This window comes from Hippopotamus amphibius, chromosome 6 (assembly GCF_030028045.1).
Source record: "Hippopotamus amphibius kiboko isolate mHipAmp2 chromosome 6, mHipAmp2.hap2, whole genome shotgun sequence".
Taxonomy (NCBI): domain Eukaryota; kingdom Metazoa; phylum Chordata; class Mammalia; order Artiodactyla; family Hippopotamidae; genus Hippopotamus; species Hippopotamus amphibius.
Genome location: NC_080191.1, coordinates 150,677,320 through 150,694,818, shown reverse-complemented (window position 1 = coordinate 150,694,818; position 17,499 = coordinate 150,677,320). Strand labels below are relative to the sequence as shown.

The window sequence follows — 17,499 nt, the reverse complement described above, 5'->3', positions numbered from 1 at the left end:
TAAAGAAAATTATCATTTTTGTCTTAGTCGAAGTTCCCATTTGCTGTTAAAGGTGTTATTGAAGGATTTGGGGCTGATTTCTTTCGGCACTTTCTTACTTTAAAGGAAGTAATCAAGTTTCCATTTTACTTACTAGAAATTCATGCTTGCTGTTAAAGCCAGAGGGTCATGTTTTTGCTAAAATCCTTTAGGATTATGAGGACATTTAGAATGCCTCTGTGGTTCAACTTTGATCTCTTCGTTACTATTATTCCACCTGGACCAGCTGTAACCTAGAGGCAGGGCTGCTAAACAGATCATATACCAATAGTTAGTTTAGATCAAGTGTTGACCTTGATGTGGGGGAGCAAGTTCCTACACTAAATGTTCCTAAAGTGAAGTCCTTAGTACTCAGTGTAAGGAAACAAATATTTTTTTCCTCTACGCATCTCAGTTTCATTGGTTGGGTCCCTGTAAATTAGACTGGCAAAAGACAGACTCACAAGAGAAAAAACAAATTCATTTACATGTGTATTGAGCATACACAAGGGAGCACTCAGAGATGAATACCTCAAATAGATGGTTGGAATTTGGGGTCTATAGACCTAATTGACTAGGGGAAGGGGAAAGGGAGAAAGGTCATTTATAGAAAACAAATGACATTTTGGAAAGATAAAAGGGACCTTAGAAGAATCAATGGGGGATATGTCAGTCTTGTGACAAAGTCTGGGTGTGGTCAGAAGATTACAGTTGCTTTGCAGAAGAAGATTTAGTGACTTTTGAGAACTTTGGGGTGGATCTGCTTTTAGGCAGATATGGGATTTCAGAAACTAAATATATTCAGCTCAAAATCATTTTGATGCCCAATCCCAAAGTATTGACATATACACACTACTATATATAAAATAGCAAACTAATAAGAACCTGCTATATAGCACAAGGAACTCCACTGAATACTCTGTACTGGCCTATATGGGACAAGAATCAAAAAAAAAAAGTGGATTATATGTATACATATAATTGATTCACTTTGCTGTACACCTGAAACTAACACAATATTGTAAATCAACTATACTCCAATAAAAATTTTAAAAAATAAAAATAAAAAAGTAAAAACTAGAGACCAAAAAAAATCATTTTGATGCCAAAGAAGCATATTTGGGGGTGGCATAGCCTGACCCTTCACAACATTCTCCAGTTCTATTGCTGTCATTTTAACAGGGAAGAGCCAATTTTGACTCCAGGTTGGATCTGTTTCTTTGACTTTAGCCTTTGCTTTCCGTTGCTTTTGTTATTATAATCATACATAATGGCCTGCCTCAGGGAACCCTACCTACCTGTGAATGACTGCAAGAAAGAAGAAATTAACACACCCCCTTCCTGAGGCTGGCCATTCCTGGAGATGTTTTGCAACACTGATGGCCCTTTTTACTTTACATGCTCCTCGCCTCTCCCTATTTCTTTACTTTCCTCTCTGATTCTATAAAAGAAGCTGGCATCCAGATGCTAATAAGATGGTTTTGGGGGGACACTAGTCCACCATGTTCTCAGTCTGCCAGCTTTCTGAATAAGGTCGTATGCCTTGCTTTAACACCTGGTCTCCGATTTATTGGTCTGTCCTGTGGCGAGCAGAGCAAGCTTGGACTAGTAACATCATTTCTGCCTCTTTTCTACTTTCATTACACTTTCTTTAATTTGACTATTCCTAAACTGTATTTTGAGTGATAGCAAGCCAAAGAAGTGTCCATTTTTCCAAAACATTAGGCAGCATTCCTTTGAGAACTGCCACTTCTTCACTTGGCAAAATGTTAACATTACCCTACGGACAACAGGTGACTCTAAGGTTAAGAGATTCTGTGTGCAACTTGGTATCCTTGTTTATATTTTTTTATTGCTTACATATGCTATATAGTTAGGTTTTATATATTTTAAAGTTATTTTAATTTTGAAAAAACAATTCTTTTTAATGTCCTACCAAAATTATCAAGTTTGTGTCTATCCTTAGGTCACTAAGAAGATGTGATAGCTGATATCCTACTCTGTGCTTCTTGGGTGGATATCTTAGTACTTCCAGAATTTTATGTGGCTACACCAAAAAAATTCACAGAAATTTTCCACTGGTCTCAAGGACAATCTGGCAGCAAGGTGACCATAGAGAGTATATTTTAAAGGAATAACCCCAGAAAAGCTGGTCAAAGCAAAGCCTCTATGGTAAGATTTTTTATAACTGAACCTAAAGTGTCCACATTATATACAATAATATACACCATTAAAGTAATTTTGTGATTTGTAAATCACCATATTTTTTAAAGGCTCCTCATTAGTTTTTCTTACAAAACAAGTAAACTTTATCTTCTTGACACATTATCTTATAATATATGATTAATTTAATGATAGTTATTTCATCTCTTTCTCATTGCAAAAGAAAGCTTTTATAATGTATTTTGATTATATAATTTTCTAGAGTTAAAACAAATGACACTTGGATATACTGGCTATTTCTTCTTTTGCTAAAAATCACTTTCTTCACTTATTCTTAGTTTCCTTCAAACCTTTTGTGTGTCTTTAAAGGGAATTTACTGACATACATTTTTTCACTTACAAGTTGATACATTATTGTTTATTTAAAAATTGCATTTCATATTGATTTTGATGGAGTCCCCTTATCGTGAATCTAAAAGTCAAGAGAAGATATGGAAAGCAGTTTTGCCATTTGTGATGACTGATCAGGGAAAAGGAGTACACGGCTTTAAGAAGTCATTGTGGGGAGCCTCTGTTGGGTCAACCTATCCATGCCCCGGAGTTTTACATTTGATCCTGTCATCCCACACCACAAACACTGAGAGCCTGCTATGTGCAAAGCACTGCAATAGATCCTGGGAAAACAAGGTGGATCAGCCCAGGTTCTTGCTCACAAAGACCTCATATTCTAGGAAATATATTCTATTTATGTAGGTGTGCAGAAGGAAGAATGGCCTGCCTTCCTGGTTATTAGATATAGGAGTCTGGCCCTGGGAGAATTTGATCAACCTGATCTGAAGAGAATATTCAGTATCAGATGAAGTCTTTTCAGTTTAACTGCTACTATTCACAATTATATCTGAATTCCTTGATATGGTTCAGAAGGACATTCATGATATGCCCCTTCTTTAGACACGCCTCACTATCTGAAACACTACACTTCAGACCCCGTAACTACTTTGTAACCAAAATTTAATATTCTTCCACCTTCCTCTGCCACATCGCTCCTTGAGCATTTATCTCCAGTCTGGCTTAGATGCCCACATCCTTTCTCACTTTGTACCCCATGCTTATCCCTATTGTTTTCACTCGTCACATGATGGTATACTTGCCTATTTTCTTGACTGCTTGCCACTAGACTGTAAGCCCCTGAGAAACAGATACATATTCTTCACCATCATGTCCTCAGTGTAAAATAGCTCCCACTTAATAGATGCTCAATAAATATTTGTTGTATGAATAAGTGAATTGCTTCAACTTCTGTTTTTCAAAAGAAACAGAATATTGCTAATTGGTCCATTCCATTATCTTTCAAGTAGAAAGCTAAGTAATCCCAAATGATCCATGACCTATAACTAATTATAAGATTAAAATCTCTTAAAGTATAATTGTATGAAGATATACTTTTCTTTAATATCCACAATAAAAATAACATCTGTTAGCAATTTCTAATTAGTTGCTTTTTTACAAATCCATATTAATTTAGGATTCAAACACCGCTGTGATACATTCATATAAGCTAATTCATATAACTGTGTGGCACCGTGTACGGCTCAGGGTAAGTGCTCACTAATGTCAGCACGATGGCAGTAGCACTGGTGAACTAGTTTATGGTGACAGCCGTAACAAATATGTAACAGCAATGTTATATATAAACCACATATCCAAGATAATATTATAAAGAAAGAGAGAAAAATTTGGACACCTATTTCAAAATATAGGAAAAGCATAATCATATATCTTCTTTTCAAGTAATTGTTGTTAGCATTATTGTTAGATTAAGTATGATAATAACATACCACTGTATTAGGGAAGAGAATGTGAATATAATCGCATAATTTTACGATGCTTCGTAGAGCACGGAATAATTCTCTTTAATGTCCAAAAATGCAAGTAAATGATATTGACATAGAAATGCTTTTTGACAAAAAACAACAGTTACAGAGAGAAAGAGGGAAAAGGTTTTTATATTCTCTAACTGCTCAAACCGTTTTAGAAGTATTTATAAAAGGTCACCAATAGAGGGCTTACCTGGGGTCAAGTGAAAGAGGCCCTAAACCATCAAAAGCTATTTCCAATGTCCAGCTGGGAGATCTAAAACAGAAAGTGACAAAGACAGTTTGTGACAAAGCTGACACACAGGATTCTGGAAGGAGTGAAATCAATTGTGACATTTTTCATTTATTTGTAAATGCCTTTTTGGCAGTACACTCACTCAAAACGACAGTTGCTTCTTACAGAGTAGGGGAGGTGATGGTAAAATAGAGGAATCCTGACAGTTGCTTTAATGAGATTCTGCATTAGGGCTATTCTAACACTTTCCCCCAACAAGGAGCCTGGCCTTCATTTTCAATATCATAACTCAGTAATTTGGAAAATGTTATCTCTGTGAAAACTAAACCAGTCAGTACTTAATAGCCACTGCTCACTTTATTTTCCTCTTATCTTTCAATTAGAAGAACACATTATAAAGCAAGTATCTAAATAAATGTCAGCCAAACAGACCAATTATGTCTTTTATTAAAACAGTACTGTTTGTATTAAAAACAATAGTACAGAGTGTGATTGAACAACTCAAGACACACCCTCCAGCAATTCAGTATTTGTTTGGAAATATCAGGGAGTACAGTATAAGCTACATCTTTAAAGCCTTTACTTTCTATATTTTAATAAGTTCCTCTGGAACAGGAAATTTTTGCCAAGGTAGCTTCACTAGTCTTTAAAATTTGAGCAACTCCAAATTAAGCAGTCTTAATGACAATTCCACTTCATTTATTCATTCAATTGCTCTTTGATCACATGTTAAGTGCTTGGTGTAAAGCAACTGGCCTAAACCCACTTCTAAAAATAAAATGTAAATTATACTGTGCAAGGAAAATGCAATCCAATTCAGGGTTAGCCCAGCACCTATCACCTATTAGTCAACCAAAAGGTATTTGCTAAACTGGTAAGCTGCACAAAATTAAATCTCTGTACATAGCAAAATGCATTTTGGCATTTCACTGCATTGTGGGTTCAAATTCTAGATCCCAGAGAAATGAACTAATTAAGAAACCTCAGAGAAGTAACAAACTCTCTGGGTTCCAATGTCCTTTCCTATGAAGTAGAGTTAGTGCTATTTATTGCATGTGATTTCTGTAATGATAAAATAAATGTTGGGGCAGGAATAAAGCACCTAGCATAGTTCCTGGCTCAAAATAAACAGTTCTTATTGTTGATAAAGGGTAGATGTTATAATTACGAAGCTTTACTTTGACCAAAACAAATGACATCTGTCTCAAATACAAGAAGAACTAAAGTAGCAACAATAAATAAGAGGAGGAAACCGTGGCTCTAGGATACTAAGACTTTAGTTCTATTTCTTCCACTAACAGTCTCCTTGCAGCTCAGTTCTCTCATCACAAAAATGGGACTAATGTTCCTACCTTTACATAAGATCCCATCTCAGCTGGGCTATGCAGCCTGTCTAGGTATTTAAATACTCAAACATCATACATTCTTGGAAAATGTGCAATGACTATGGCAGTGAGCATCATTTCAGGTTGCCAAATTAACTGTGGTCTAAGATTTTGTGTTGGTAACTTTACCCTGATGGCCGCTGGTTAATTTTTAGGTACTGCTCAGTAGAGGTGGAAAACTGCTTGAGCAGCTAAATGTGTGCAGACTCCTGAAAGTTTTTGTTTACTTATGGTATCCTCAGTTTATTTAGAACAGTGGTTCTCAAACTTATCTATGCATTAAAATCACCAGAAGGATTTTTGTAAAATGCTGTTGATAATATCTATGTGCAACCCAGCACAATTAAAATCAACATATTTTTTAAAAGCTCTCCAGTTAATTCTAATGTGCAGCTAGGGTTTAGAAACATTAACCTAACATCCAATGCTTTGTTTCTCAAACAGACACTACTGGCTTCCTATCCAAACCATTATTTCCTCCTTTTTGCTAGGCAGAGCCCTGATTCATCTTAGGTGTCTTTTTTCCCAAGCAACTCCAGGGAGGATGACTTATACCCAGGTTCAGCACAACCCTGATTAGACTCAGCCAATCATAGTGAACCCATTTCCTTTGCCAGGAATTTATTTAAGGGTATATATGTTATCCATATCTAGCCAACAATATGCAAGGAAATATATTCTGGGGGTTTCTAGCAAAGTTTTCCACCCTCCTAACAAAATGCTTTTTCTTCTGATGCTGTATATGGGTATGATGCCTAGAATGACTTTAGTCATCTTGAGAGCATTGAGGAAGTTAGTCTGAGGACATAGCTAACATCTTGAGAATGGCAGAGCAGAAGGGTAGAAACAGATTCTGTGACAATGTCACTCAGCTGCTGAATTAATTTGTCCAACTTCTGGAATTGTTATGTAAAAATAAATTTAAATAGCATCAGAGCACTTTGAATTTACATAGCATCTCAAATAAGAAACAAGAAAAACAAGAAAAAAGCAAGAAAAAGCTATATCCTAAGCTTAAGTTTAGCTCAAAAATGTTTTTCATTGTTTATATTTTGAAATCCTTTATGAACTAAACCAACTGGTGAAAAATACCAATTTTTCTTAAAAACTAAATAGTGTCTTAGGCTTTATAGCACTTATTTTTACTAAGGAACATTGTAGACATAAATTTAATAGCAGATCCTGTCATTCAAATATTTTTCAGAGGTACTAATTTGTTCTAATTTTTATATACACACATAATATGCAACATTAAATATATTTTTGACACGACATATTTAAATACATGCATATATTTGCTTCTTTAAATTGTTGCCAACCAATATACCCAGAGAAAACCATAATTCAAAAAGTCACATGCACTCCAATGTTCATTGCTGCACTAGTTACCCTCCAAAAAGGGTCTTTGTCCCTGCTACTCCCAAATTTAGGCAAGCTCTGTACGCAACTTTCTTTTTCTACTCAAAATATTAATAGGACTGACTTCTCCATAGGGCTAAGAATTTGGCAGAACTGAAAATCTCATGGGGGACTTTAGTTCTGGGTCAAATCTGTGTCTATGGATCACTTATTGCTTTGTAGAGGACACAGGATCTCTTCCATCCCTCAAGCCCTGCTCTTAAAACAGCTCCTGACAGCTACTACTAGCTAATAAGAGTAAGAAAGATTCTCAAAAGTGTAGTGCGTTTTCCTGAACTTCATCTGGATCTCCAAGTTCCATTTCTGATATCTTTTCCTCTCTGCAAAAGATGGGAGCTTCTAAAATCATAGTAATGGATCTGCACGCTCTAAAATATTATAGGTGTTCGTGTCTGTCTTCAGTCCTCCTCCTCCAAAGATAAGTACCTGACATCATCTCTGCAGGGACTTTCACAAAGTAGAGACTTAATAAATGTCTGGTGCATTGAACTAAATTATAAATGAAATACCTATTGTTTGCTCTGTTTTTATTTATACTACAACTATCCTTAGATAATGAATATATCTATCTTTTGGAGCACTAAAATACAACCATTAAGATCAGATATTTTATTTTAGAAGTACAAAAATCAGCATTGGTCTTAAAAAGTTCTACAAATTTTTAAGAGGAATTTCATATTTTGAAGTTTATTTCTGGAGGCAAGCCCTTATTTCTTGTGAATTCCATTTCATTCATAGAAATATATGAGGTATTATATTAAGAACCACTGGTATTTCAATTGTAAATATTAAGAAAAGTTGTATTATGATGCAAACAGGTAATCCTGAGGCCCAGCAGAGCAATAATGATTAACAACATGCTCTAGAGGGAGTTTAAATTTTAATACTATCACTCATAAAATTCATGTTTCAAAGGTTACAAACCAGAATCAAGTTTACCAAAAAGCAAATAAATCATTTTGCGTAGGGGTTTCTTGCTTCATCTCTGATTTTTAAATAATCAGCCTCATCTCCCCAGAGCAGGTAAACTATACTCACCTGAAAATGAACTATAGGAAGTTTTAAAATCCTTACAGAGAATTGTCTCACAAGATTCTGCTCCTAGTAAATTCCATTACCAGTATTTATTCAAATTTACTTTTAAAAAAGATAAAGCAGACTTAAGGGAGGTGGCTTTTACCTGGATTTTATTTGCTGATGATAATGATGATGGACCATGCCTTTTTATAAGATGGGTTAGAGATTAACCCTGCACTGTTCAGAGTACTTTTTGAGAGCTGATCTCAGTTTTGGACTCTAAGAGAAAACTAAAATAATCCAGAAAATATGCAGCAAGTCATGGAAATGACTAAAAAGGCTAGAACTCAGTGAGTTAAAGTGCAAGAGAATATGATGAAAATCAGTGAAGAATATTGGGAAACACAACATGCATACAAACACAAGGCCAAATAAACTCAAACATCAATAAACAGTTTTACGACACCAATGGAAACTAATTTCATGATAGCTTGTTTGTTTTAATGCTTTTTAATACCCATAGTCTTACATCTTTTTTTCAAGCCCCATGAAGTATATAGGTCAGTGTGCTTAACGTCAATTGCTTTAACAAATTAGTTAATAGTTTCATAAAATAAGGTGATCCTACAAGAGATGAATCAGTTGTCCCATTCAATATTTTAATAGTCACATTTCCTATTTGCTATGTTTGTGATATTTTGTAATTTGTAAAAGGCTATTCCTATAATTCCGAACATGCTATGGGAGTTTATAATCTAAAGGAAAGGAAAAGACTAACACATGTAACAGTAGCTGTATTTAATCAACACTGTTGATGTCTTTAGGAAAACCTAGTGAGGAGAGTTAAACTTTCCTGCAGAGAAACTATGAAACATCAAGTTGGAAGAAGCTCTCATGTGTGTACATAGCTCTGTCTACTTCATGGATTGGCAAACTTTAGTAAAGGTCCATATCATAAATATTTTTTGGCTTTGCTGAACGTATTGTCTCTGTTACAACTATTCAGTTTTGCTGTTCCAATGTAAAGAAGCCATAGACAGTATATAAACAAATTTGCATGGTTGTTTATGTTCCAATAAAACTATTTTTGAAAACAGCTGGGGGTACCAGATGTGACCTGGGGGGCATAACCTGATAATCTCAAGTCAAGTTCATCATTGAGAAGTTATGCATCCCATTTTCAAGATGAAATAGAAAGCAAGAAAGGGACTGAGGCCAGGTAGAATTTTTTTGTAGATACACCCTGAAATCCCAGAACACCAAAAACACTTAATTTGAATGTAATTTGAATAAAATATGATATTTTTATTGACCATTGTTCCACATTTTCCATGCAAATTCCTCCCTCCATTAAGACAGATTCTTTAGAACCTGCCAACTAGATAAAGCTCTTCCTAAGCTTCCTGTCATTGAATTTCCTTGGCAACTGAGACAGCTTTGACAAAACAGCCTGCATATCAAATTTTGACAACTAAAAGCTTAATTATGTTTTTTAAATAAAAATAAAATACTTTTTTTCTATCACTCAGATGTGCCCCAATTTTCTACCTTTTTCCTAGAAACTAACATTTCACTACATCAGAAAGTAGAACAGAACAAAATTATTAAATAAGTACAAGTACCCTGAAGCATCATGACAACGTCCTCCTTTTACTCCATCCTCCATCATGAAATGTATCACAACACATTCAAAATTCTGAACAGAAATGTTAATAATTGTAATATAGCCCTAAATTATTTCAGTGATAAAACACTAATAAAAATTTCAGTGTTATAAAATGCAATTGCTAAACACAAGCTAGCCAGTTAAATATTCAACTTACTAAAATTTAGTTCTCCTCTAATATTGTTTCCTTAGAAAGTATGAAAAATGATCATGATGAAATCACAAATAATAGCTAATAAATACTGATTAATTATTATATTCCAAGTAATATGTCAAGTGTTACACATTTATTAAATCATTTAATACTCAAACAACCCTATATAAAAATTCAGGTACTATTATTACTCTCATTATACTACAATGAAGAAACTGTGCTTGTCCAAAATCACAGGGCTACTAAGAAGCAGAGCTGGGGTTTGAAAGCAGGTGTTTTGGCTCTCAATGCTAATGAGATCAAGGCCTTGATTCAGGGTCTGCACAGGAATGCTAGTCTCCTGGCACAGCCAGTCTTCTGTCTGGGAAGCATCAGCACTGACAAAGAGGATGATGAAATAAGAGAAGGAGGTGAATGCAGAGAAGTACAAGCCAAAAGTGGTAGAAAGTGAGAGAGGGGGTCCAAACATCACTTATTCAACAAATGCTACAGATTAGTAATCCTCCCTACAGACATGGCAAACACATTTCTTTCAGGCTTTGGAATCAGATCAGCCTGTTTAATCCTTGCTCCACTACTTCCTACGTAGTTTTTTGATTGCTTAAAACTTATGAAATTCAGCATCCTCTACATAAAATGAGGATAAGAATCAGAATTGTTTTTCAGGGATGTTATGAGGATTAAACGAGCTCATGAGGGCCTGATACACAGTGGGTGCTCCCAAAATGGTAGCTGCGATCATTCAGGGGTTTTGTTCGTTTTCAAATATAGAAGTATCAAATGGTATGCTAAAAGATGCCAAGACTGTATAGCACAGGGAACTCTACTCAATGCTCTGTGGTGACCTAAATGGGAAGAAATCCAAGGAAGAGGGGTTATATGGATTCGTGTGACCGATTCACTTCACTGTACAACAGAAACTAACATAACATTGTAAAGCAACTACACTCCAATAAAAAAATAAAATAAAATTACAACATAAAAAAATAAAAAATAAAACACTCCAGACATCTAGATAAAAAGTTAAAAAATATAGCTAATCATTTTGAATGGCCTGACTCTATAACTTTGGGTTTCTCAAAATTTACTGATCTACCATGCGTTAAACCTTGTTAGAAAAAAACCCAGTTGTGGTTAGTCATAAAGACAAACTCTCTAGAAGACTGACTGAATTTTTTACTTTCATTTGAAGACATTACATGTATACAACTGTTAAGACATGATTTCAATTCACAGAGCTTCCTACCTTGTCTATGGCTACAGTATGTTTTGACAATCCCTTCAGTCCTCAGCAAGCCTTACAGAGTCAGGAAGGCTGAACACCCCTTCCACCACCATCTGCTTACTTCTACTTTAAAGCCACACCATCCATTTTTCTCAATGCACCATAAAAATATCATTTTATCACTGTCTATGTGTTCCTTGATACACCAAAGATAGAAAAGAATTGTATTGGATGCCACCTGATGTATACATCCTTAAATGAGGAGGTAGTGACAATCATATTCTAATGTAGTTAAATCACACTTCAGTAAAATTTTTAACATATGATGCTATTAATTATGTAACATCGTGAACAATCATAAAGATGCAAATCATATTTCAAGGAGCTTTTGTTAACTCAAAGAAGAGAAAAAAGAGATAGATATGGACAAAAAAGGAAGAAATAGACACCAAATGTATTCATAGAAAAAAATCCTTTTGTAATTTTCTCTTAAGAGAACTGTCTGAATAGACATTGTTCCAAAGAAGACATACAAATGGCCAGAGGCACATGAAAAGATGCTCAACATCACTAATTATCAGGGAAATGCAAAGCAAAATTACAATGAGCTATCACTTCACACCTGTTGGAGTGGCCAGAATCAAAAAGACAAGAAATAACGTGTTGGTGAGAGTGTAGAGAAAGGGAAACAAACACTTGTGCTCTGTTGGTGGGAATATAAATTGATGCAGCCACTATGGAAAACAGAATGGAGGTAACACAAAAATTTTAAAAAAGAACTGCCATACGACCCAGCAACTCCACTTTTGGGCATTTATGCAAAGAAAACAAAAATGCTGATTCCAAAAGATATATGCACCCTCATGTTCACTGCACTACTATTTACAGTAGCCAAGACAGGGAAACAACTTAATTGTCCAGCAAGAGACGAATAGATATTAAAAATGTGTCCCCCCTACACACATTAGAACATTTTTCAGCCAAAAAAAGAAAGAAATCTTGCCATTTGCAACAACATGGATGGAACTTAAAGGTATTATGCTGTGAAATAAGTCAGAAAAAGAAACAAAATACCACATGATCTCGCTTATATGTAGAATCTAAAAACAAAAAACTAAAACAAACAAAAAAAACTGAACTCAAGGATATAGAAAACAGGTAGCTGCCTGAGGCGGGGGGTTGGGAGGGGAGAGATGGGTAATAGGGTTAAAAGGTACAAATTTCCAATTATAAAATGAATAAGTCATGGGGAATATATGCACAGCATGGTAAGTAATACTGTATTGCATATTTGAAAGTAGCTAGGAGAGTGGACCTTGAAAAGTTCTCACACACAAAAAATGTCTGTACCTATGTATGGTGAACGCATGTAAACTGGACTTAACGTGGTGATCACTTTGCAATACACACAAATATCAAATCACTAAATTGTACACCTGAAACTATTTTAATGTTATATCAATTATGTCAATTATACCTCAAAAAAAGAGAATAAAGTACCTATTGGACTTGTGCTACTCTGTTCACAAACTGAATTTTAACAAGAGGAAAAAGCAACATAGTGTTACAGAACCATATGATTATGACTGCTAAAATAAGATGTATAATGAGATTGTTATATTTCAGCACAAGTTGGCAATGACCCAGCAATATATGGTTAGCAAAGTCATAAATAAGGAAAAAGACATTTTCCCACAGATGAGATAGACAGTGTGAAGCCTCAGGTAGGTTAAAGTTAATGTGATTAGTTCCAGCAGGCAGCAAATCCCACGAGATAAAATTTATCTTTCATCTGTTTTCAATTCATCCAGCTGGTACAGAGCAGCTCTTTTTCCTGTCACTCTACTGTTGTCATCCTGTCTCAGGCTCTATGTTCAAACTTAAACCACCTATTACTTCATTGTTACAAGAATGCTTAAGCAGGGGCTTCCCGGGTAGCACAGTGGTTAAGAATCCGCCTGCCAGTGCAGGGAACATGGGTTCAGTCCCTGGACTGGGAAGATCCCACATGCCGAGGAGCAACTAAGCCCATGTGTCATAACTACTGAACCTGCGCTCTAGAGCCTGAGAGCCACAACTAAATGAGCCCATGTGCCACAGCAACTGAAGTCCGGGCGCCTAGAGCCTGTGCTCTGCAACAAGAGAAGCCACAGCAATAAGAATGCTGTGCACTGCAATGAAGAGCAGCCCCGCTCTCCACAGCTACAGAAAGCCCATATGCAGCAACTTAGACCCAATGCAGTCAATAATAAATACATACATAAGTAAACAAACAAATAAATAAAAGAATTCTTAAAGTGCATTTGTATAAGAGATGTAGACAAAAATTTCAGAATACTCCATTAGGTGGCTATCATTGATCTTTGCTTTTATAAAAAATTTATGTGAATTAAGCCAAAATTATACTGAAATGACAGAATATGAGTTATGACTATAAGAATTTGTATTAAATATAACCAGAATATAAACGATGTGTTTTCCTCATGGGAGAGTCTACATTTATTCCAAGGATACCGCCATTAAGTATTTTTAATAAAACAAATGAGAGTTTGTTAAACACCAGTTTTATCATAATAAAAAAGTTGTATTACCGAAACAGGTCCGTTTGCCCAACAAGCAGCAAGGCACACACGGAGGTGCCCAGGTTTGCAGCAGAGAAAAGTTTTATTCACGAAGCAGCCAGCTGAGGAGATGAGAGAACAAACCTCAAATCCGCATCCCTGAAGGCGAGGCGCCTGGGATATTTATGGGATAGAGCTGAGGCATGGGGAGCATGAGGGAAAGTGATTAGAGGCAAGAAAAAGGTGAGGTAATTATTGCCAGTGTGCAGTTTTCAGCCTTCTGATGTCAAAAGGTCACAGAGCGGACACAGGAGTATGCCCAGTTGGAGGACTGGTGATCGTAACCAGTCTTAACCAGCGTTAGCTCAAACTAGACACAGCTGACTCCAAGTCTGGGCAAAACATATTGGTTAGGCTGTGTGACGCTTGCAGGACTGCAAGTCTTTTGTAGCAACAATGAAAGTTTGATCAGTGAAGGCAGATTACAGGTGTAGTGAATTTAACTGATGAGTACCCTTGGTTTCAGTCATCGCTAAGTTCCCGGTTAGTGTTATATAACCACAAAAATAGTCCATTCAACCCCTAGCTCTATAAATACCAGGACAAAGTAGAGGACACATAAGATAATGATTCCATTGTACCCTGTGGGACATAATTGAAAGGTATTGATATATTGAGAACAAGAGGGTAAGAGAAGGGCAATGAAAGAAAGGCAGGAGGCACCAAGGCAAACATACATACACACACACACACACACACACACACACGCACACAAAAAAAACAAAAAAAACAGAAAACAAACAAAAAAACCCCCACACCATTCATTCACTTATTTCAACAACTTTGCCAAGGGCTAACTAACCTTGATCTTAATGATGAAGCTTCTGAATAATCTTATGTTTCAAAGACTTATGAAAAAATAACTTCTTTTGAAAATGTTATCCCCATGTTTAAGAATATAAAATCTGTATACTGAGCATATTCTCCAAATGTTGGTTTGAGTCATGATTATTGCTTCTAATAATACTCTCATTAATATTTTTTTGATGTTCCTGTCTCATAGGTGGTGTGTGTGTGTGTAAGAGAGAGAGACAGAGACATAGGCACAGAGAGAGAGAGAGAGAACTTGTTGACTTAAATTATGACATAACCTTTATAATGTCAGAGCTTTTCATACTCTGGATAATTTAAATCACTGAACCTTTATCTTGAAAAAACCCAGAATACAAAGAGATTTATCATGTAAGGGTTGATACTTCTTTCTTAAAAAGTCGACCAGGCTTCTGGTCTTTGAAAAGGCAACTGGGACAACCATGTGCTCAATACAATTAGAATAGATCTGAACTTTCTTATGGTTTACCCATCCTCTCCTTCACACATCAATTTGCTGCAGAATGGGTAAGAGGAAGAGGCCTGGGATGGAGCACCGCATTTACAAAGGCCCATAAACAAGAAAAAATATAAATGTTGAAATTCAATCTGAATGCAGCGCAAAATATGAAGAGGAACGGCAAGAGATAAAGTCAGACCTGTAACCAAAGACCAGATAATAAAGGGCCTTGCAGGTCATGTTAAGATGATTAGATTTTATTCTCAGGTTAATGGAGGATCCTTGAAAGATCTGAAGCAGGGCTGTGATTTACCTTAGAGTTCGGTCATTCCTCTGTCTCAAGTGTGAGGAATGGATTTGGAAAGATTAAAAGAGGAGAGACTAGTTAGGAAACAGTGTCATTAATCAGATGATAGATGTTGGTGGACTCAGCTAAGTAGTTGAGATGGATGTGAAGAGGGATGTCAACTAGTAGAGATGAATGTCAAGCGACTAGAAATGAAAGCTATTAAGGAGGAATTAACTGGACTTGTGAATTAACTGGTTTGGCAGAATAAGGACAGTACAACACACCAGGTGGAAACACAAGAAAGAAGATAGACTCAGAGATGTTGAAGGGAGAGAGAGAGAGATGGTCTCTAAACATCCAAACTGTCAACCTTGGGTTTGGTTTATATTTAGATAGGCTTAAAATGTTAGGAATCAAAAACTTTTTTAAAAATCATTTTACATTAAAAAATATACCTGAAACATTACTAGCAAGGTCTTATTTTTAAACACAAAACTTTAAATGAGAGACCTGAAAACAATTTGTTCATCAGTAGTTGATATGCCAAATAGTGTTGGTCCACACAATGGTTTTTAAAAGTTATTTGCCAAACTTCAAAAATCAGGAAATTTTACAAACACACACACACACACACACACACACACACACACACACATCTAAATTGTTAGCTTCTCTATACAACTGGAAGGTTTAGCAACCCTGGCCACCATACCCACATAGTAAAAATTGGGTGAAGCTGGTTAGTGACTACTGTCCTTAAATAGAGCACATATTCTCCAGGTTTCTAGAGTCCCTATACTCCCTACTTTCTCACAGCATAAAGGCCTTTTGTTAGTTACCAGAGATGATCTTTACACTTCATTCATCTATTTTTACCTACATGGGCTCTAAGCCATTTGAGTATGAGTAATTCTTTTAATAACATTCTGGTTTCAGGAGGAAATCAGTGAATGACAGAAAGATACTAGAAAATACTGAAAGAAACATATAGAAGGACATGAGCAAGTTAATAGAATAATAATCCATTGTACCATCAATCGAGGAGTAATCACAAGGTATTTATTTAGCTTGGTGCCATATCACTTGGTACCAGTTTGGTCTTATCACTGAAACAAACGTCTTCTCTTCAAGAAAGAAAAACAACCTTTAAAAGTTCAACTTGATAGAACTACCATATGACCCAGTAATCCCACTACTGGGCATACACCCTGAGAAAACCATAATCCAAAAAGAAACATGTACCACAATGTTCATTGCAGCACTATTTACAACAGCCAGGACATGGAAGCAACCTAAATGCCCATCAACAGATGAATGGATAAAGAAGATGTGGCACACATATACAATGGAATATTGCTCAGCCATAAAAAGGAATGAAATCGAGTAATTTGTAGTCAGGTGGATGGACCTAGAGTCTGTCATACAGAGCGAAGTAAGTCAGAAAGAGAAAAACAAATACCATACTCTAACTCATATATATGCAATCTAAAAAAATGGTACTGATGAATCCAGTGACAGAGCAAGAATAAAGATGCAGATGTAGAGAACAGACTTGAGGACACAGGGTGGAGGCAAAGGGGAAGCTGGGATGAAGTGAGAGAGTAGCATTGACATATATATGCTACCAAATATAAAATAGATAGCTAGCGGGAAGCTGCTGCATAACACAGGGAGATCAACTCGATGATGGGTGAGGACTTAAGAGGGCTGGGATAGGGAGGGTGGGAAGGAGTCGAGGAAGGGAGGGGATATGGGGATATGTGTATAAACATAGCTGATTCACTTTGTTGTACAGCAGACACTGGCACAACAGTGTAAAGCAATTATATTCCAATAAAGAGCTTTAAAAAAAGTTCAACTTGAATTTAAAACTTCTCAAAACTAATCAAAAACAAAATCAGCTATTCATCTAAAAACCTCAGCTAGATTTTCTTCAGGTACAATTTTTTTTTAACTGGTTAAGAAAAAAAGAATATAATATCCAGGGTAAAAGCCAGAAACACTTGCCATGTTATTTTACCATATCAGAAAAACATCCTAATATATGTATCGACACTATTTTCAATTAAATCTAATAAGCAAATATAATTCTAAGATTATGAAAAGGAACTGCTAGGATAATTGTTCTAGAAGTACTGCAATTAAAGATGAAAGTACATA

At 35.8% G+C, this 17,499-nt stretch overlaps 1 protein-coding gene across 3 annotated transcripts in view; it reads right to left on the bottom strand.

Moving 5' to 3' along the window:
• Positions 1-17,499, bottom strand: part of NAALADL2 (N-acetylated alpha-linked acidic dipeptidase like 2) — a 1,304,194-nt gene that overhangs the window by 1,217,964 nt on the left and 68,731 nt on the right. For all 3 annotated transcript variants that reach the window (XM_057737701.1, XM_057737703.1, XM_057737702.1), the window contains exon 2: positions 4,252-4,314. The gene's annotated coding sequence lies outside the window, so the exon portion shown is untranslated. The remainder of the gene's footprint in view (positions 1-4,251; positions 4,315-17,499) is intronic.